Source organism: Chelonoidis abingdonii, chromosome 3 (assembly GCF_003597395.2).
Source record: "Chelonoidis abingdonii isolate Lonesome George chromosome 3, CheloAbing_2.0, whole genome shotgun sequence".
NCBI classification, from domain to species: domain Eukaryota; kingdom Metazoa; phylum Chordata; order Testudines; family Testudinidae; genus Chelonoidis; species Chelonoidis abingdonii.
Genome location: NC_133771.1, coordinates 153,728,436 through 153,751,184, shown reverse-complemented (window position 1 = coordinate 153,751,184; position 22,749 = coordinate 153,728,436). Strand labels below are relative to the sequence as shown.

The 22,749-nt window shown below is 45.1% G+C and overlaps 1 protein-coding gene across 2 annotated transcripts in view; it reads right to left on the bottom strand.

The window, feature by feature from the left end:
* RASGRP3 (RAS guanyl releasing protein 3) overlaps positions 1-22,749 on the bottom strand; it is a 107,643-nt gene that overhangs the window by 72,845 nt on the left and 12,049 nt on the right. The window contains exon 1 of one of the 2 annotated variants that reach the window (XM_032770478.2): positions 8,687-8,744. The exons of the other annotated variant lie outside the window; for it this stretch is intronic. The gene's annotated coding sequence lies outside the window, so the exon portion shown is untranslated. Of the gene's footprint in view, positions 1-8,686; positions 8,745-22,749 lie in introns of those variants that run through there. 2 annotated transcript variants of the gene reach the window in all.

Sequence of the window (22,749 nt, the reverse complement as noted above, 5' to 3'; positions counted from 1 at the left end):
AGGAATTCAAATTAGAAGAGGAAATTAAAGTGTGGGAGGAATTAGAGTCGGTGACAACAGGAAGGGCTTGATTTAGAAATCATGGGCTAAATTTTTTTTTTTTTAAAGAAGTTACAGTCAGACTTTCAAATACTGAGCACTCAGTAGCAGGTCCAGATTTTCAGAATAACTTCCCTTCCATTCAGGCAAATTTACAGTATAGTATGTCAACACTAGCAACTGCAGCAATTTTATTCTGTGCATGGAATCCATGAAGCTACTGAGACACATAAATCCCATTTTTTGGCACTTAAATCCCCCACTGTGATCCCATCACATCCTGTAGGTGCCTAAACTTACTGGGTGCCTAAATTTCTCACAGTAAAAATTCCCTCAGTGCCTACATTTTTGCCTCTAGACACACACACAGTTGCCTCTAGACACAGTCACAGTTTTGCCTCTAGACACACGCACAGCTGCCTTGTTCCAAGCTTCCCAGATGCCCATCTCCCATCTGAGTGCAAGAGCAATTTACAAACCAGGGTGTTCAGCCACCTAACTTATCCAGGGGCCTGATCCAGTATGCATACTCAGAGAGCACATACTGATCTAGTCCTATTCAAAATCTGACTGCCACTCACCTTATAAAACTTTTAGCCTGGGAAGAGGGAGACCTGGGTTCAATTCTCTCCTCTCTGCTTCAGAGGGTGGAAGGATTTAAACCCATGGTCTCCTGCCTCCCAAGTGGGTGCTCCAGATTACTGGATTAGGGACTGTCTCTCTCTCTCCCCTAGTCACTGTTTGTTCACTGTAGACTGGCATCAATAGGAGACACTGAGGGAGACCGAGGCAAGAGCCTAACTCTCTTCTATAAGGAACTATGAAGGTGCCAAAGCCAGGAGAGGGGTTCCCATTCATGGATTGCCAGGAGAGCTAGGTGCCTCCCTGCAGCCTGGATTTAGGAACCTCTCTCTGAGAAAGGGCCATGAAAGCTCATGCTCCGTTAGTCTATAAGGTGTCACAGGATTCTTTGCTGCTTTTACAGATCCAGACTAACACGGCTACCCCTCTGATACAGTGATAAAGCCTCTATAAATTCTAGAAGGCTAGCTAAATGATCTAGTTCCCAATCTTGCAAACATTTACATATGTAATTAATCCCACTGAATTCAGTGGGGCTGCCTATGTGCCTAAAGTTGAGTGTGTATGTAAGTCACTGCAAGATCATGGGCTTACTCTGAGGCCTACGATGTAGTACTGCCAACCTAAACCCTTTGGAAGCAAGAGTAAGCCCCCTTCCCCCAAACATCACAAGGTTGGCTTAAAACCATGAGAATTAAAAAAAATATAAAAATAGTTCTTTTTCTGAGCCTTTAGTCACACTTGGGTCATGTTTCCAAGCTTTTATCTGAAACTAAGAGCTGGAAACTTTCATTTAAAAAGAAAGAAAAAAAAAAAGGTAAGCTGAGATTCTCAAGCACTCTCTTGATTCTGCAGCTGAGGCTTTAAGGAAAACATTAAGTATTGTGAGAGCTGGCACCAATGACTTTGGGCAGAGATGAGTCAAATATTGGCCTTCTGGATCTGAGTGATAAAATTAATTGAGGGATGAGAGAGTTATGAACTATGGTGAGCAAATCTTGAAGACTCATGTATAATGCTGGCTATTTCAGAAGGATATAGTTATATGCAGGGTTGCTGCAGCAATGTTGGTCCCATGATATCAGAGACGAGATATAACCTTACACATCCTGTCACTGATATTTGAGTTAGTGAGCTGGAATTCTTAACTGTGGAAAAGCCATTTCTTTATATAAAATGTAAGGGGATGCCGAGAATATGGTATAATGGCAAGAGAATGGAGTGTAACCTGTACTCAAGACCCCTGTATTAGAGCAAGTAACAGCACCATATTTAGCAATCTATCAGCCAGAGTCAGACATCTGGCTTGCCTCTAAGCTATTTGTAGATACACATTTTTAACGGTGCTTTTACATTTAGTGTATGAGAGTAAATAGAAAATACTTGTTGCATGTCAGAATACATGCCCGTTTTACTTTAGAATATATGACTTCCACTACTAAAGTCTGCTCATTGGCCTGTAACACGGAAAATCAGCTGTCTGCTTACAATAAGTGACGAGCTTTCTCTCTCTCTCTCTAGCTAATTAAAAATCTGTGTTTCTCTGGCAGAACCTAGATGGTAGCTGCTATTTCATGCATTCCTTGTTGCTGCCATGCTCTTTGCTATCCCTCTCCCTCCCCTCCCGCTTCACCCCCACTAGGTCCGTGCTTCGCATACTGAAGCATCACCTCTTATTGTAGGAACTTCAGGGAGAGCAAATGCATCACCACTAGAAGGAGAAAGGTGGAGGTACTAGTTATATACATGTATACTGCTATAGTTAAAGCAATACAATTTTTGTGTTATATCCACATCTGAGAGTATACCAGAGACTTTTGAACTACCAGTATCAATGAACCATTCATGCTCATTTAAAGCGAAGTGGTTGTTTGTCATAGGAAAATATACCAAATCTAGATCAGAAGAGCTCAAGTTCTTGAGTTTAACACTGACTAATAACTCAGGCAGATTCTTCAGACTTTGGAGCAGTCTTCTCCTCAGCTGTGGAATTCCATATAATTAACCAAAAAGAAATGAGAGCTCAGAGATGGAAGTGTACAAACAGTCAAACCAAAATATTTTTATTTGAATGTGGTCAGAGGACACAGTAGAAGGATTAGTGCTTCAGAGAAGTGAGACACCAGATGGCCACCAAAACAATCAGAGTAATTCTCAGAGGAAGATGTATTTTCTGATGAGCCACCAACTTCAGAGCTGTGGGTATTTCCACACTCCCACACGCTGACCCCCAACCTGAATACACTTACACTTATGCTTAACTTTTCACATGGAAGTAGTCCCATGGAAGTCAATGGGTCTACTCATGCCTGAAGTTCTGCCAGAATGCAGTTGATTTTCTTGAACCTTTCCTAAAGTTTCATTTCTCTCTAAATTTAAAATCTGATAAAAAACTGTGTAGAGGCTGTAGACTGGATTTTGAATTCAGTTTAAAAATCTGGAGTCAGTTCATTAATTTCAGTAGACTTTTCTAGATTTATGTGAATGTACCTGAGATCAGAATCAGGTTATTATGTTTTAAGACTTCTATGCCTTTAATATGTGTTTTATAACAATTACTATCTGATCTTTAAGAATTATACAGCCACAGCTGCAATTAGTAACAAGGTCTGATGTCTGAAACTGCCTGAATCCCCAAATGCTATTGACTGAACACTCAAAATAACTTTTATGAAAAGGTAAAAAAAAAAAAATCCTTATACTGTAAACATTTATTTTTGCTAAGCTAGCACTATAGTACTGTATTGTTCACCAAATACATTGCCATGTATTGCTGTCTAAAATAAGGGGATAACTTGAAAATACAGCAGTTATATTCAACAGTGGAAAAATCAAAACATCATAACACAGATTTACTAGCATAGGAACAATTATTTTTAAAGGTATTTTGGCAAGTTTTTTGTAACCAGATCCAGACAGTTTTGGGAAAAAGTCAAGCAAACACCTACAGTATGTTCAAATCTAGTTTCCTTTCTTTATCTAGGGATTTCCTGGGAGCAGCCCTGTCTACAATAGCATTTTCAGTGAAAGAATGGGGTTGGTGAAGCTGTATTTGCTCTTCAGTTAGTTTGTAAAGCAGCAATATGCTTGTCCAGAGATCTGTAAAAGCAAATCTTTAATCTCCACTTATTTGTATTTGACCTTAAGTGTAGATTTTTAGTCTAATAAGAATACATAAAAATGTTTTCTAAACTCTATTTATCATGAAAAGTTAAAGTAAAATCATATAGTAGGAAACTGCTAAAGTTCTGAGAGATAGGAGCACGTGCATGGTTTCTTAAGATGGACAAGGATGCCATCCTGGCTAACAGAATCTGTTCCGTCTGCTCTCACTAGAACCCCGTGTAAAGCAGTTACACTTTCTATGAAGTGGCACCAATATCATTCCTGTAAATTACTACTATGTAATCAGGGCTGGCTTTAGGAACTGCAGGGCCTGATTCAAATACCCGGCAGTGGTCCGGGTCTTCAGTGGCACTTCGGTGGTGAGGGGTCCGTCACTTCCTCTGGTACCCCTGCCACTGAAATGCTGCCAAAGACCCGGAGCGAGTGAAGGACTCCCTGCCGCCAACATGCAGCCGAAGACCTGGACCACTGCCGGGTATGTAAAAAAAATAAAAAAATTAAAAAGATGCCTAAGGTGTGGGGCCCTCTTAGACATGGGCGTGGGGCCCTCTTAGGCGTGGGGCCCGATTCTGGGGAATCGGCCAAAATCTGGCTCTGTATGTAACCAAAAAAAGATTCCGTGGACTGTTCATCAGTCAGGTTCTGATCCTACCAAGTGGTGAGCAACTTCCATGAGGTAGTGAGCAACCTCAACTCCTTTTGCAGTTAATGGGATATCAGGTGCTCAGCACGTCTGAGGACTGGGCCTTTACATCCTGGTCATGGAAAGATTTGACAATGGTTAGGCTGTTAGAGTGCAGACACCACTGCCTGTCATGCTAACCAGTACTCGTTGTTTCCTTGTTCTTCCCTCCCACATCTGTCTACATCCATCTGTTGTGTCTTATACTTGGAGTGTAAACCCTTTGCGGGCAGGAACAGTGTTTTCATTCGGTGTTTGAACTGCACCTAGCATAGTGGGGTTCTGGTCCATGACGAGGTCCCCTCGGTGCTATGATAATAAAAATAAATACATGCTCAACTTTACACACAAGTAGTCCCATTGACTTCAGTGAAATCGATGGGACCAATATGCATAAAGCTGAGTGCATATTTAAGTTTTTGCAAAATCAGGTCCTTGATGGTAAGACTTCCCTAGTACACAGATCTTAATTTCCAATTGTCTGTAATGCACTCTACAGCCATATGGTACTCCATGAATAGCAGCAGTAACTATCCTCACAATTACAGTAGCATTAACAGAAACTCATCACAAAGGCCAAGAACTGAATAGTCTGCAATACCCTGTCATCCTTCAAAGCCAGGGCTGGTGCAACCACTAGGCAAACTAGACGGTCGCCTAGGGCGCCAGCTGGTTGGGGGAGCTGAAAAGCGGTGCCCTGGCTCGGCAGGGAGGATCCCTCCTCACCGTGCTCGGGTTCTGTGGCTCCCGGGCATAGGAGAAGGATGGCTGTAGGCAGGAAACAGCAGCAGCAGCACAGCCTCTCCTGCCCCATGGCAGGCTACATTCCCCACCTGCCCCTCCTGCTGTGGAGGCTGCCGCCACCCTGGGCTCGGGCTGTCCAGCTCCCCACAAGCAGCGCCCAGTTCCTGCAGCTCTTGGCCGGCAGGTGCGGGGTCCCAGCTGAGTCCAACCCCTTGTGTCTCCTCTGCAGTGGCACCCCCCACCTGTGTCCTCAGGCCAGGGAACCTGAGAGGAGTGGCGGCCGCCGGGCAAGCGGGGGAGATTCTGAGGTGAAGAGGCTGCTGGCTCTGGCGCTGCCCAAGTGCTGGAGACTGACAGATACCTGCCCCTGCCCCTGCCCCATCCCGGCACCTCCTGCCTCCCAGCCCAGTGAGTGTTACCTGCCCCACCAGCCTCAGTGCCCTGCCCCATACTGTCAGCCACCCCAAGCTCACTGTGACACCAACACCCCTTGGAAAAGGGCCCCCTGATCTTCACAAACAGCTGTCACTGCAGGTCTGACAAACTCATTGCACCCCTCACGTGTCTTACAGGGCACTTACCCACAAAGAGTAACGTGGAAGGGATCTACACAAGGCTGGTAACTTATCAAGAGTTAGAATCTTTGTGAGATGTGTGCATGGGTAATATTGAAGGAATAATATATTTACCTTAAAAGTCTGCTTTATAGACTTGAAGTAGAAATTAGCCACCAGGGGATAATGGCCCTTCGAGCAAGAGGGATTTGTCACCCTGCCTAACCTGGCTAGTGATGCAACGCGAGGCTCAATTGTTTAGCTTTGCACAATAGTAAGTAGTTTTCAGAAGGGGTGGGGTGGGGTGGTGCAAGGTGGAAGTTTCACCTAGGGCGCAAAATATCCTTGCACAGGCCCTGTTCAAAGCGCATGGTCATTGCTTAATGAACAACAAAGTGTACTTGAGATAAGGATTGAAACAGAATAGCAGAATGGAGAACTTTGGGCTGTCATTGCTCATGTTTTCTCTGTTCTGCGGACAGAGGATTTGAGTACCTGGTGCTATCAATCAGTCATTTTCGTTGAGCACTAAGTTTATGGAGGGAATGGTATGATGGGATAGCCTAATTTTGGCAATTACTTTGGCAATTGATCTTTGATTATCAGCAGGTAAGTAAGCCCAGTGGTCTGTGATGGGATGTTAGATGGGGTGGGATCTGAGTTACTACAGAGAATTCTTTCCTGGTGAGTCTTGCCCACATGCTCAGGGTTTAGTTGATTGCCATATTTGGCGTTGGGAAGGAATTTTCCTCCAGGGCAGGTTGGCAGAGGCCCTGGAGGGTTTTCACCTTCTTCTGCAGCATGGGACAAAGGTCACTTGCTGGAGGATTCTCTGCACTTTGAAGTCTTTAAACCATCATTTGAGGACATCAATAGCTCAGACATAGGTTAGGGGTAGGTTAGGGGTTTTTGTTACAGAAGTGGGTGGGTGAGATACTGTCGGCCTGCCTTTGTGCAGGAGGTCAGACTAGATGATCATAATAGTCCCTTCTGACCTTAAAGTCTATGAGTCTATTTATAATGAAAAGATAAAAAAAAAAATAATAAAGGTACATTACAGATTAAGGCTAAATAACACTGATTACCTGTGTGTGTATAGTTTAGAACTTTTAGTTTTGTTTTCAATCTCATTGTAGAAGTCTGCAAAATTTAGATGATCTTAACAGGAAATATACACAGTGGGGAGATTGTCAAAGGCACAAACTATGTGCCCGCAGTATAGTGAAATAGTTACTTCATTGCTGTTTTTTCAGAAATAACTCTCCGGTATCTGCAGATTATCTTGGCACTGTGCAGTTACATCATTTTCACCATGTAATAATCACCAATGCCAGAGTCTGTTTCATAAAGCAGCCTCTTTATGCTACTGACTACACGGAGAAGCCCAAAAGGGGCTAGCTTTGGCCCCACAGAATATTCTGATAGTCTGAAGATTCTCCAGCTAGCACAGAGCAGCTATAATAGCTTTTTGCCAGCCCTCCCACCCCGCTCTGTTTCTGCATAGTGGGTGGGTCAGGTTTGGGGAAGGGCCAGAGAACAGAAGGATGGGGTGTGGCTGAAGTGCTTTGTACTCCAGCTAGTCTGTGTTGGGGTTATAGCCAATAAAAAAAGACATTTGGAAGCTGGTGGAATTTCAAGCAGCTCTGATTTTTTCACCTTTAACACAGGTGGAGAATTCCCACCAGTTTGTGGTGAGATAATATATTGAGAGCAGTTCTCATCCCAGCCTACCACCTCCCACTCCCAAAATGCCCCTCTCTACCATAGGGTGAGGGAAAGGGCAGAGGTTGTACTCCTCTATATTACTACCTCTTCTGGGGGCACTGGGCAAGAATCTGCTGATTTTCTCCTTTGGACCTGTTGGCAAGCTGGCATCAGAATAATCGTTCCACCCAGCGTTGTAGGAAAATAAAGATTCAAAAGCTAGCTGATGTTTGCATTTAACGTAACTCTGAAATTGCCTTCTGACGTTATAGACATCATCTTGGACAGGATTCCACTGATCTCCACACTCACTCCTTTTCACCTTCCTCTGAAGCATCTGGTACAGATCAACTCTCATGGGAGAATACCAGACTCAGTGACCCATTGATTTGTTCCAGTATGGCAATTCCTATGTCTCAGGCCTAAATAATAACTGGTTGTGGTATAAAAATCCACCTATTTTACAGTGTGCATTATAACACTTATGTTTCTTGCACATTTCAGACCAATACACAATTATCCTGGGATGTTAGGACACAAATTATCAGAAAGTGAAAGAATGCCTGAAGTTTAAAAAACTCTCAAAGAATCCAAATATAAATTGGATTCTGAAGGCCAGAGATATTTAGGAGGCTTGGTGAGCCCTGTTTTTTGGCAGGATTGTACACATCTTTTATCTAGTATTGTCAATCAATGAAGCCTTTACTGGCACATCTTATGCTTTCCCTCCTCTATCTATCTGCCTGTTTCCATTTTTTCCTTTCTAAAAATCCAGTCTCATTCATCAGCATACAACACAGAGTAACACCAGTCACAAGCAACTCTTTCAAGCTGGATTGCATTGTTTTGATGGAATTCCTTTGTAGATTTTCAACATTAATATTGTAAAGTCAAATATAATAACGACAGCACTCCCCCTTTGTGCCCTAATCCACTTCAGAGTTCTGCTTGGAGGTCAACAGAGAACAGAAGACACATGGACCATAAATGACCTTTCCATATCACCATATTAGTAAACAAACACCCTTTTCCCTTGCTAGAACTAGGACAAAACAAGATACCCATTTCATTTCTGCAACAGCGAACAATGTTGTTACTAACAAAGGGTCCAGAAAAATATAGTCATTTCAACATGAATGACTGTTTATCAGTGAGGTGACAAAATATGCCTCTCCCTTAAGTGTTTTTGCAAGAGGTCTAAAACGAAAATAGGAAAGCACTGGCAGTTAAAAAAACAACAAGGAAAATCACTTACTGTACTTGGTTCTGCAGAGGTATTCAACACAAACATCACCCTTCCTTGTCCAACTGCCAAGTGCTAAAGCATGAAATGAGCAGCTGTTTCCTTCAAGCTGGGGCTGTGTGTCTTAACTAGTCACATGCCCCTTTTGATAAATCTCACTGCTGTGCCAGGAGGTCAGAATGTGAAGATCATTATTCTCCTTATTAGAAAACCTTTTCATAACAGCAGTCTTTGCTAAAGCATTTGACTGGAATGTGGGGAAATGTGCTCCACAACTATTTTTTTTTTAAACTTGACAAAAAGTAGATAAGCCTTAAGCCAAGGCAGGGGCAGCTCGAATGGAAAGTTAAACGCATCCCTGTTGATTGCTCAGTTTTGTTTCTTACCTTACATGGTTCTATATTTTAATTTGGCCTTAATGTCAGGAGCAGGACAATTCAAATGTGGGGTGGCACTAATCTCCCCTTCAAACAATGCTATGCCAAGCTTCCAAAAACCAGGCACGTTTAAGCTGAGCACAACCCTAAAGTTGGTTTGGGAATAGGGCCGGCTGTAGGCCAATTCAACCAATTCCTCTGAATCGGGCCCTGCACCCAAGCCCCAGTATGGCATACCGGCAAGAGCCAGTGCACCGTACCAGGGTGGCCCGGCTTCTCCAGGAGGCAATTAAGAGGGCCTGGGGCTTCCCAAAGCCCTTTAAATTGCCACTAGAGCCCCACTGCTGGAGCCCTGGGGTAGGGCTAAGGGGCTCTGGGGGCTATTTAAAAAGTCCAGGGCTCCCATTGCTTCTACTGCCCCGGCCCTTTAAATATCCACAGAAGCCCTGCTGCTTCCCCATGGCTATTTAAAGGGCCGGGGTGGTAGAATCAGGGGATCCCCAGGCCCTTTAAATAGCCCCCAGAGTCCTGGGGTAGTGGGAGGGGCTCCAGCTGCCTCTGCCGCCCTGGTCCTTTAAATAGCCCCTGGAGCCCTGCCACTTCCCCAGGGCTCCCTTGGCTATTTACATGGCCAGGGCAGTGGAAGCAGGTGAGCCCCGGGCCCTTTAAATAGCCCCTGAGCCCCAGGTTGCTGCTGCTACCCTGGTGGGGGAGGGAGGAGGAGGAGGCACTCACCGTACAGGGTGGGCTGTACCCCCTGTACCTGCACCAGCTGCCTGCAGCCACCCCCTGCTGCACCCCCTGCCCTACCTGCACCAACCCTGTCTGCAGCCAGCCCTGCACCCCCTGCCCGCAACCAGCCCATCTCCAGCCAGCTCCACACTCCCAGCCCTGCCTCCAGCCCCACACTCCGTGGTCAGCCCTCACCAGCCCGTCTCCAGCCAGCCCCGCACCCTCTCCCCGCAGCCAGCCCGTCTCCAGCCAGCCCCTGCCGGACCCCCTGCCCTGCCTGCACCAGCCCTGCATCCCCTGCCCTGTCTGCACCAGCCCCGCACCCCCCGCCCTGTCTCCAGCAAACCCCTGCTGCACCCCCCTGACTGAAGCCAGCCAGTCCCGCACTCCTCTGTTTCCAGCCCTGCCAACCCATGCTGCACCCAACTGCAGACCTGCCCAAAGCCAGTCAGACCACCCCACACCCCCATGTCTCCAGCCAACCCTGCACCCCTTGCCCTGCCTGCAGCCAGACCCTACCTCCAGTTAGCCCCTGCCCTGCCTCCAGCCAGCCCCACGTCCACTGGTGCCCTGAAGTTCCCAGGGTAGTAACCCTGCACACCTGATTTAATGAAGGGGGCAGAGAGCAGCTGGAACTGACACATGCGCACACCCTAGGGTGACCAGACAGCAAGTGTGAAAAATCAGGACTGGGGTGGGGGTAATAGGATCCTATATAAGAAAAAGTCCCCAAAATGGGGACATCTGGTCACCCTAGCACACCCCCAGGGAGTGGCGGGGACCCACACATGTGAAACAGAGCTCATTTCTAGTTCAGGCCCATCTTTTTAAAAAAGAACTTTAGGTAGGGTTAACATACATCCGTATTTTCCCAGACATGTCAGTCTTTTTGGTTCTTAAATTGCCATCCAGGAAGAAAATACAGACGTATGGTAACCCTACTGGTACAAAAAATACATACTGTGGCACATCCCTTAAATCAGAACTTTTTATAGGGAATCGGTTGCTAAGAAATGAAAGGCTTTTTTTTACATGTTTTTTTTTTTAAGTTATCCCTGCCGGGGCCCCGCCGAAAATGTTTGAATTGGGCCCCGCACTTCATAAAGCTGGCCTTGTTTGGGAATAATTGGATTTGGTGGGAAGGATGGTATCTTTGGTGCTCAGATGCCAGGGTGAGAGATTCCTAATTAATACCTTTGATAGATTTAATATTTGTATTACGGTAGCACCAAGATATGGACTCATTGGGCTAGGTGCTGTCAAACACATAGGGCTTGCCCTAAAGAATGTACACCCTAAACAGAGAAGACAAACAAAGAGTGGGTAAAAGGAAGCATCATTATCCCCTTTTATAGATGGGGAACAGAAACAGAAATTAATGCTGAACATTTTCAAAGGAAATTAAGGGAGGTAGGCACCCAAATCCCACTGAAATTCAATGGGACCTGTGTGCCTAATTGCCTCAGGCTCCATTGGAAACCTCAGCCTAGGGCAGGGGTGGGCAAACTTTTTTGGCCCGAGGACCACATCTGGGTGGGGAAATTGCATGCAGGGTCATGAATGTAGGGCTGGGGCACAGGAGGGAGTGCGGGGTGCGGGAGGGGGCATGGTGTGCAGGAAGGGGCTCACGGCATGGGGTTGGGGCAGAGGAGGGGCATGGGATGTATGAGGAGGCTCAGGGAAGGGGGTTGGGGTGCAGGAGGGGGCTCAGGGCAGGGGGTTGGGGTGCAGGAGCAGTTCGGGGTGCAGGCTGTGCCCCGGCACTGCTTACCTGGAGTGGTTCCAGGGTGGCAGCAGCATGCAGCGGGGCTAAGACAGGCTCCCTGCCTGCCCGGGCCCCATGCTGCGCTGCTCTGGGAAGTGGCCAGCACCATGTCCCTACGACCCCTGGGGGAGAGAGGGGCAGAGGGCTCCATGCACTGCCCTCGCCTATGGGTACCTTCCCCAAAGCTCCCACTGGCCGTGGTTCCCCATTCCCAGCCAATGGGAGCTGCGGGGTGTAGTGCCTGCAGGCGAGGAGCCCTCTGCCTCCTCCCTCTCCCCACCGCAGGAACGTGGTGCCAGTCATGTCCGGGAGCAGCACGGGGCCTGCAGCACTATGGGGGTGGCAATCTCGCGGGCCGGATCCAACCCATGGGCCGTAGTTTTCCCACCCCTGGCCTAGGGACTAGATTTTAAAGGTACTTCGGATCCTAAAGATGCAGATAGGCACCTAAAGGGATTTTCAAAAGTGCCTAGTCCCACTTAGTGCCTATCTGCATCTTTAGGATCCTTCATATCTTTACAAATCTGTCCTAAATGACTTGTCCAAGGTGACACAAAGTCTGAGGCGTTGTTGGGAATACAATCTAGACTGCAAATATACGGCCTTAAACACAAAAGCATTTTCCCTAGAGAAAACAGATTGCAAAATAAGAATTCGGGATGGAATTTTCAAAAGGATTTAAATGAATAAGCGGCATAGACCAGTGGGGACTGGGCTCCTAAGTAACTTGGGCTCTCAACAAATCCACTCTTAAGCTAGCAGCCACCCAGAAGTCTTTTTCTGATTTGTTTATGGGGCTAACCAGATGGGGCTTCTATGGAGACAGAGCTGGAATTTGCAGGTGACAGGGGCTCACACACCACTGGTTCCCAATTAATAATTAGTCGTGAAGATAGTAAACAGTTGAGAGATGCTGGATGCATCAATAGAACCAATTCTAAATGATGGTGAGTAAGTGTAGGCGAGAAGATCGAGAGGGCGATTCTCTAGAGACAGTGCCTTTTGTGAAGATGAGAAAGACAAATCACAATACAAACTGCTTTTTAAATTCAATTTTCATCCAAAATACAATGTAGAATAATGTTTTCATAATCCAGACCCACTCTGGGGCAGAGTTAGGGCTGCCTGTTCAGCCAGTAAGTGGTTTTCCAGAAGTTTGAATTTGAAATCCAACCTTCCCCTGCCCTGCTGATAGCTGTGCAATTGGAGTGCAAAGGGCAGGGAAAGGTAACTTTAAGCCTTTTTTGGTCTCCTTGCTGCTGGGGCCTGCTAGATCCCTGGCACAAGTTAATTTACACCAGCTGGCCATGATCCCAAAGGATCATTACTGGAACCACATCCCTTCCCCCCACCCCCAGCAATACCCATGGGTGAGGGGGCAGCCACTAGAGTTCCCCCTGTGCTGGTGGGATGGGATCCTCTGAGTAGTCCCAAGTTCCAGCATACCATAGAAATGGAGATTTAAACAGGAGTCAGCCTTTGTCCAACTTTTCTCTGAAAAGAAGGGGTGAGGCAGTAAGAGGCAGGAGACTATGGTTTCAGCTTTAGGAAATAGAATACTCAAGTGAGAGTGTTATTTGGATTTCAGGATGAGTCACTATGGCAGACTGCGTTTTAATTGGTCTATTTAGATTTCATCTAGAGAAGACTTACTGATAAGAATTAATTATGAAAGAAATGAAAGCACCTGTCTCTTTAAAAGCAGGAACCATCAGCTCAATCAGGAACATCCTTGAAGAACTTTAGCTTGGACAATCTCCCAGAAAGTGGGTGATGCAAAAATGTTTAGAGACATCTACAGTAGAACCTCAGACTTATGAACACCTTGGGAATAGAGGTTGTTCATAACTCTGAACAAAACATTATGGTTGTTATGTCAAAAGTTTACAACTGAACATTGACTTAATACAGCTTTGAAACTTTACTAAGCGGAAGAGAAATGCTGCTTTTCCTTTTTTTTTCAGTAGTTTACATTTAACACATTTAACACATTTATTTGCTCTTTTTTTTTTTTTGGTCTCTGCTGATGCCTGATTGCGTACTTCTGGTTCCAAATGAGGTGTGTGGTTCAGTGGTCAGTTCATAACTCTGGTGTTCGTAACTGAGGTTCTACTGTAATGTGTTTGTACACTATCAAAGAGATTAGAGAAACTGTAACCTATATTGTGTAGATAACACTGATTACGATGAGGAGTGACTGGGGAAAACAGGCGCATGAGACCAGCAGTCCCCTGAGGGAGACAGCACTTAGGAAGGCTGGGGGTGTCTTATATGATTAGTTGGGCTAATCAAATGAACTTCTAAAGGTATAATCAGAAAGAGAGGGAAGGAGAAGAAGATTGCAGAAGAGACAAAGATGTTCGGCAGCAACTCAGAGACACTCTAACTAGAAGAACTAGTCAGGAGACTGTCAGGCCGACTAAGGGGGTCATAGTCAGAGGTGAAAGTAAGTCGGCACAGCATACTGGTAAGAAAGTGGCCGCCGGTACAGGCCGGTACACAGCCGACATTAAAGTGTTGCTGCGGCAGCACTTTAAACACCGTACCGGCAGGGCTCCTGACCAGGGATGGTGGGACGCAAAAGGGGCAGCTGCCCTGGGGACCGGTGATTTAAAAGGTCCCAGGGCTCCTGGCAGTGGCCGGAGCCCCAGGCCCTTTAAATCACCATCAGAGCCCCTGGCCCCAATCCCACTCCTTCTGCCTTAGGCCCTGCCCCTTCTGGGGGCCCAGAGCCACCCCACTCACCTTGCCCAGGACCCCAGCCACCCTGCGTACTGGTAAGCCCTTGAAGTTACTTGCACCCTTCATCATAGCACTGTTTCCTCTCATTCACTGTAACTAAATTTCAGGTGAGCGTTGCAAAGTTCCATATTAAATTTGTTCTACATACTATTTCTTTGTTTTAAGACAATCTTCTTAACAAAACTTGGTCCACATTCTGGCCCCTACTCTGGGCCCTTTGCACCATTCCTCCAGTCCAACAGGAACAGAGAGCTGCAGAACATGCACTGAGAAATCTCCAGCTGGCATAATGTTGGGGGCATTAGACTTAACCCTTGAGAGAGCAGCCGAGGATTCCAGTAGTGTAGTACCAATATTATGCCAGTTCATGCCTGCTCCAAGCATTGTATTCTGTGGTAGGCTGAGGGCATGAAAGGAGTAGAAGGGAACAAGGCTGGAATGTGTTGCCTGACAGCGCTGTGCCAGGATCATTATTCATTAGTGTTTGTTAGAGCAGTTTCAAGGCTGTTCTAACTTGTAGTGGGCAGACAGTGATCCCAAGCATCCTTTAGGATCAGGGTGGGTGGAAAATTGACATAGGTGGGTTTATGTCAAACACTGCTCTGGCACAGCTGTGGATCTAGAGAGAAAGAAAGAAAATGGACTTGGGAAGATTAATTTCAAGAAAGTTTAGAAATAGAGTTTCTCTTGTTGAGGCCTTGTCTATCCTTAAAATATTTGCCAGCATAGCTGTGTCAAGAGCACGAGGGGAAAAAAAATCATCACACCCTTAAATGACAAAGCTATTCCAGCAAAAGCCTCAGCGCAGATGCCATCATACCAACAAAGAGTCCCTTTGCCAGAACAGCTTATTCAGTTTGGGAAACTGGATTAAGCTATACTTGTTTAAAAAACAAACAAAAGACCCCAAAAAACTTCTGCCAGCATAAGCTGCATCTTCTCTAGGGGGGTTTGCTGGCATAGCTCTACCAGTATATCTATACCAGCAAACACTTCAAAGCATAGACAAAGCCTTCATTAATACTCAGCACCCTTATTCTTCAGGAGCCCCTTCTGCAGATGTCAGCATGGCTAATTCACTAAAAAGCCTATTTAATGTACCACTGAGCAATCAGGATGAGTCTCTCAGTACTTTATGAAATTATCTTTCTGTTCTTTTTCCAGAGATCTTTTGTTTTTCTTGTTTTATTGTCTCCCATTTCAATTTCAGCTGAATTTGGTCCTTTTTCTTATCCTTCGTGTAAGCAAGGACACTTTTGGTTAGATTGACATTTCACATACACCAGTGTTATTCTGGAATAAGTACACAACTTCAGAGTCTCTTGCATTTACATCACAGTAACAAATATAACAATCTGCTGTTCTTGGTATTGGAACACTAATGTCTAACCCTAAGCAAAGCAGAAATTCAGTGGAATCTAAATTAAAGTGCACTATATATTTTCATTACATTTATTGATTATAAATATTATTATAATGGACACCATCAGGCAAATTCAGGGAATTGTTTTGAGCAGTGTTATTAATTTATTTTAATTGTAATAAAAGTAATTAATCCATTTGCTAGTAATGATAAATAAATGGAGATATCCTATCTCCTAGAACTGGAAGGGACCTCAAAAGGTCACTGAGTCCAGCCCCCTGCTTTCACTAGCAGGACCAAATACTGATTTTTGCCCCAGATCCCTTAGTGGTCCCTTCAAGGATTGAACTTACAACCCTGGGTTTAACAGGCCAATGGTCAAATCACTGAACTAGCCCTCCCACCCATAACTGAGCAATTAAGTGATATGTTCAGACTGCCCCTTTGTCCTTGGGCTACTATATTGTGCATAAGATTTAACATGTTACATAAATTCACTCACTGTTCTGAAAGCATGCAATACATCAGGCACCTCTATTACAGCAAGAGTAAAGGAGAGAGAGATTTCAGCCTTCAGTCTAATTATCCTTGCTTTTGTGGGCTTCCCAGATTTTTATTATAGTAAACCTGCAGTTTTTCTTGAAGAGTTTTCTTAGAAAAGCAGCAAAATGTATTTCCTAAAAATTAAATGAAGGGAAAGAAAATCTCAGATTAAATCCAAACCAAGGGGCTTCAGAAGTGATGCTTTCTTTGTATCCTGCCTGTATGTGGACAGATGGTCAACTGCAGAGATGGGGATTTATGGATGTAGAGGGGGCAGAACTGCAAGGTGTGCAACATGCATTATCTTCCCCATGCTCAAAGAAACCAGCAGGGAATAAACAGAAAAGTGAATCCTGCCCAAAGCTGGTTTAATGTTTGCATGTCCCTTTTTCCATGATGGAGCTCCACTTTCTTTTGCTGGTGTGTGTGCGGGAGAAGCTCTGGGTGCAGTTGCAGGCAAGTGAAGCGCTAGTCAGCTTGGCTCCACCACGTTCATTGGACAAGTTGGGATGAAAGCAGCAGTGGAGCAGAAGGCAGTGTGGAAGCACCTGACCTCTAATATATCCCCACTGATATCAGGAGAACCATATATTTTGGGGATGAAATGCCTCCTTGTTCCACAGAGGTGTTAAAAGGATTTGGTGGAAATGCCCATACGTAGCTCAGGGAGTTCCATTTCCCATACATGCTTTTCTTCTTAGGGAATTATTTGGGTCTAAGTAAAGACCTGATGATTTGTTTCATTGACTTTAATGTGCAGTTCTATTCTGAAAAGTGACTCTAAAAAACATACCATGGGCTGTTACCGATTCCATAATAAAGACAGTCAAGTGAAAAGTAGTTTTTTTCCTGACTGCCTGTCCTGCAGCGCAGGTGGGGCTCTTAGGGTATATCTACACTGCAATTAGACACTGTGACACTCTATACCTCAGGGTAGTACCCTGTAACACTCATATTCATAATTTTATATACATTTATATATAACTGTGATATTCATGAAAGGTGAGCCATTTAAGATATCATGGGAAAGGCTATGATTTGCTGAAAGCCGTTGTTCTATCTAAATATGTATATCATTAGTGCATATGAAGTAATGAGATTGTGTCATATAGTTGTCACTAAAATATGCTGTGAATTGGGGAATCGCCGAGATATTAGATCCCCAGAGACAAAAACAAGGAGCTAACCAATGCCCGGGCGGGTGTCAAACAACTATCAACAGCCATAGTCCAGCAAGAGAGTTACAATTCAATGACTTACTTACACAGGCCACACCAGGGGAATTGCTCAGCCTTGCCTGGTGACTGAGCAATGCCCACCAGACGTGCCTGGACTTAGGTTCTCCAAGCACATGGAACAAAGGTATGTAACCCTTCTGCCCCTCTGAGTTGGCAGCAACAAGGGCCGGGTTCAGTATCCAGGGGTTCCGTTTCAATAACACAATGCATAACTGGCTCGAGCCCCCACCCAGTGACCTAGGACACTTACATACCACACCCTCCTGGGCGCCTCTAGGAGGCAATATTCCCTCTCACAAGCACAGAGTCTGAGTGTAGCAAATCCTTTTAATAAAGGAAGGAAACAATGCGGCATCGCATTGGAGAAATACCCAAACAAAGGATTATAACAACAAACCATAAACAAACCCACCTCCTAGTACATTTGGCAATGTCCTTTTCCCCTTAGGGTCTTAAGTCCAACAACTCAACAGTCTCTGGTCAGTGCCACCCAGAATTCAAGAGTTTATCTGCAGAGTTACCCCAGCCTGAGTGGAAATGCGGGGGGGGGGGGGAGTCCACACAGGATTAAGGGCACCTTACATGGACCAGGGCCAACTGCTCCACTTCTCCGTGGAGTTCTGCTGCAGCCTTCACCACGACCCACTCCACCACACCAGCTGTGCTCGCTCCTCCAGCTGTCCATGCAAACATTCACTCCACTCACTGTTCCATGGGCTCCAACACACTGCAAACTGCTCCACTCTGCCAGCTACTTAGCAATAAGTCTTCAGGCTCCCCCACAGGTTAACACAGCACTCAGTGATTTCAAGCTCTTAGTAGGGGACCCCTGGTGCTGGTGCACCATTGCGCCCAACATGAATTCAGCTCAGCAGTCTCTAGATGGACTCCTAATGGAATCAAAATTGCTCTACTCTTTAGCAATTGGAAGAGAGAGATGTTACAATTGGTGTTCCAGGCCCTCAAATGGGGCCCATACTATCAGGTACACACACCAGTCCCCCCAACCTCTCTCAATTCATGGGGTTTTGGAACCCATGTCCCATGTTTAGCAAGTACCACCCAACTGAGGTTGAGTCATCTCTGTCACAAAGCAGTCCCACAGCTTCCCATTCACACAGTCAGGGTGACAAACTTTTTTTTTCCTCCTGCCCCAATAACAAAGAAATTGGGGATCCCAGAGCAGTTAAAATAACCATCCCAGTCTGCTGTGGGCTTATGCTAAATGGGGGATGGATGCCAATGCAAATCTTTCCACGCTCTTTGAAATTCTTAAAATTCTTTCCACACTCCCTACAATTCACCACCAGATGTCAGGGTAGCGCTTATCCTGACTCTGCTTACAGGTACAAAACGGAACACAGTGGCCCCCTGCTTCATCCTCGCTCTTCTCCCCCACCTACGCTGAGGGCAATGAGAACGCTGGAAGTGAAGAGACTGGTCCCAAAGCTAAGAGGGAAAGCCTGCGTATGAAAAGACTGTGACCAACTGCAATATCCAGTGGGGTGAGAAAAACTGCTTAATCTAGATGTAGCCCAGTCTATAGGTTGAGAGTTTAGACTGCATGCTTTTATTTTATTTTGGTAACCACTCTGACTTTTTACCTATCACTTAACATTTATCTTTTGTAATCAGTAAACTTGTTTTACTGTTTATCTTTACGAGTGAGTTTGCCTGAAGTGTTTGGTAAATCTGCTCAGGTTATAATGCTGGTGCATGTCCACTTTCCATTGATGAAGTGGCGAACCAATTAATAAACTTCCATTGCTGAAGAAAGGGTGTTGAGCAGTACAAGATGGTATATTCCTAAGGAACAAGGACGGGAGCTGTGGGGATTTGGCTGGTGCCTTTCTGGTGTGATTCATGAGTGGCTCTGGGAGCACACATACAATCCAGCTAGGTGTGGGGCTTCACATGCAGTTGTACTGAGTGGTAACAGCACTTGGAGGGGTTTGCTACTTGCCACCATTGTGAGAGAGACAACCCAGATTAATGATTTAAGGGGGAACAGCAGTCCCACAGTCCCAGGTTGTACCCCAGGGATTCTGTCACAGACAACCATGGCTGGCCCGTGCCAACTGACGATCTTGTGTCAGCTAACAGGCTCTCCGGGTAGATATTCAGGGCAGGTTTACACTATGGCAGGGATCGACGCTGTGAGATTGATCCACTGTGATTGATTTAGCAAGTCTAGTACAGACCCACCAAATCGACTGCAGATTGATCTCCAGTTGACCCCTGTACTCTGCCCCTAATGAGAAGAGTAAGGTAAGGCAATGGGAGATTTTTCTCCCATCAACTCCCCGCGGTGTAGACCCTGCGGTAACTCGATCTAAGGTACATTGACTCCAGCTACATTATTCACATAGCTGGAGTTGCGTAGCATAGGTTGACTTACCACAATGTAGAGTAGCCTCAGGCTCAGTCTATAGCCTGAACTCTGCGTCCCTCCTACTTTGCAGGGCCCTAGGGCCTGAACTCCAGCCTGAGCCAGAACATCTACACCACAATTAAACAGCCCCTTAGCCTGAGTCAGCTGGCACAGGCCAGTCATGGGTTTTTAACTGTAGTGCCGATACAACCTAAGACTCAAGCTTGTTTCTTTCCTTTGTGTGCATCATCCCCATTAATAAAGGTTCTGTTATTATGGTCTCACTACCGTAAGACTACAGTTAAGGAAGCAACAGAATTTTCTGTTTTAGAGGGTCTGCACCTCAGTGCAGGAGCGGAGGAAGGTCCCAAAAGTGAGGGGCCACCAGCCCCTGAACCATGGCCTCACTCTCCTGCACCACCCCACCCCCTCCCTGCATTGCTCACATGTATGGCCAGTAAAAAGTGGGGGCCATGGCCCACTGTCCCCCCCCCCCCCCCCATTCCAGCACCCCTGCCTCAGGGTCTCACCTTTTTTCAGAACCCTTTTTTGTAAACATGCTGTGAGGCATTTGAACAAAATTTCAGCTACTAATGAATGTTTATGCAGTGACCGCCCATGTGTTTGTATGTTGTTGGCTTTTTAGGAAATTTGGGAAAAACTGGAAAAGCTTGATTGCTCTCCCTCCCAAGTATACATTTGCTGCCATCTCCTCCCATTGTGAGATCAGAGATAATCAACCACTCATCACTCCTTCCTTCCAGCTCATTTGCATACCTGTGGAGAGTCACTAGTGTCATGGCAATGGCTGCCTTTGATAACTGACTTCCCTCTGATGACCATAACATTACCACAAGGAAGGGTCACAGGAGGACCTGTAATGAAAGCTGGCAGAGGTGACTGCCTGGAAAAGTTCAGTGCAAGTGACTTGCCCACCACCCAAAAAGAACTCTGTAGCAGGGGCGCCGGAACAGTGGAGGCCAGGAGACCATGGCTTCCCACTTTTTACTGGCTGGGCATAAGGGCAAGCAATGGGTGGATGGGGAGGGGGGGTGCGGCCTCAGGGGAAGGGGCAGCATAGGGCCTCCCACTTTTAGGGATCTTCCAGTGCTCCTGCCTCGTTGGCATTCAACTGCCTTAACTGAGAGACTGGCCTTTCACTTCCTGCAATTTCCTGCCTCGTTCATCACAAACCTTCGAACTTCTGCAACAGAAGAGGCAAATGACAGTCTCCTTTGTTTCATTGATTCCTTCCCAAAATAGGTCCATCCTGTATGCTGAGGGTAGATATACACACTCACACAAAACCCCATGGCTGTCCCATGTCAGTTGACTCAGGCTCAACAGGACTTGGGCTGCAAGGCAATAAGCTTGCAGTGTAGACATTCAAGCTTGGGATGGAGCCCAGGCTCTGGGCAAAAAAATCAGTGCACACCCAAATATATAAGGTTAAAAAGCTGAAGTTAAGCACAGGGTAGCTATAACTTAACAAAACAAGCCACAAAAAACGTGAGGAAAATGGAGAAGTTACACTATTCTTTTGATTCATGTTGGGGTCAACTGTAAGTCATTCACTTTATGGCATCAAAAGAGTGTTCTAGGCACTTTATTTTGCAAAGTACACAAAGAAATAATAAAAGAGCAAAACCTCTCCTTTTTCAATATTTTATGGCTTGTTTTTACTATTAAGTGATTCTCTTAGCTTTTTAGACATATTTGAGTGTGTAATAGTTCTGTTCTATTAATTATTCATATGAATGTTTATTAATTTGAGCACTGATAATGTGCTCAATTCAGTACAGGTCATGGAATTATTTTGTGAGTTATTGGCATTTGGTGACTCTCCTTTTGTGCACTGGGGGGGGCGGGAATTAAAAATCTTTACAGAATTAAAAAACATTCTACATCTATAGTAATAGGCCAGATATTCAGCTGTGGTAAATCAACATACCTTCAATGGAGTTATGCCAGTTTACACCAGCTGAGGATCTGGTCCATTATATACATCAATTTCCTAACTTACAACAGTCATTTGACTGTAGTCGTTCAAGTATGTGGAATCCAAGTCTAAAAAACAGCTGCTGGGCTTGCTGATCTACTTCACTGGTCCAGATAATATACATCCTTTCACTAGCAACAGAAATGAAAGAAAGAAAACTGGAAGTCTTCACCAGACAGGATGTTTTAATAATATCTAAGTGTGAATAAAATGCCTACTATAAATAACCTAACAGCACTCACATGAAGTTGTTCAACTGAAGGGCATCTAAAGGATATGATGAAAAGTAAATCTTGAAGCCAAGGGTTATCAGTTTTATAGCAAGTTACCTCAGTCTGCAGCATCCATAAGCTACATTAGTGATGAATAGGTTAAATAAATCTACTCTGAATTCTACAAAATACTTGCAGCTCTGGGGTGCTATAGTTCTGCAAATACTTACATCCATTTATGTATGATTTCTATCAAGACATGTTCCTATTATTGATATTATTGGGAGGGGGAACCCCATAGCGATGTTAAGCGTGAGAAATCAAACACTGAAAATCAAGAGATGCAGAGTTGGAGTCAACAGGTCAATTGTATCTCTACTTTTAATGCTTATGCCTTGAAATATATTTTCTCTTTACATTAAAAATTATTTGTCAATTAATTATAGGTGGTGCAGTTAGCAATGCCTACAATTAAGCTTGAATAACACTTTCCATTACAAAAAGAATGAGGAGTGCTTGTGGCATGTTAGAGACTAACAAATTTATTTGAGCATAAACTCTCGTGGGCTAACACCCACTTCATTGGATGCATGCAGTGGAAAATACAGTGGGAAGCTATATATACATAGAAAACATGAAAAAATGGGTATTGCTGTACTAACTATAACGAGAGTAATCAATTAAGGTGGTCTATTAGCAGCAGGAGAAAAACACACTTTTGTAGTGATAATCA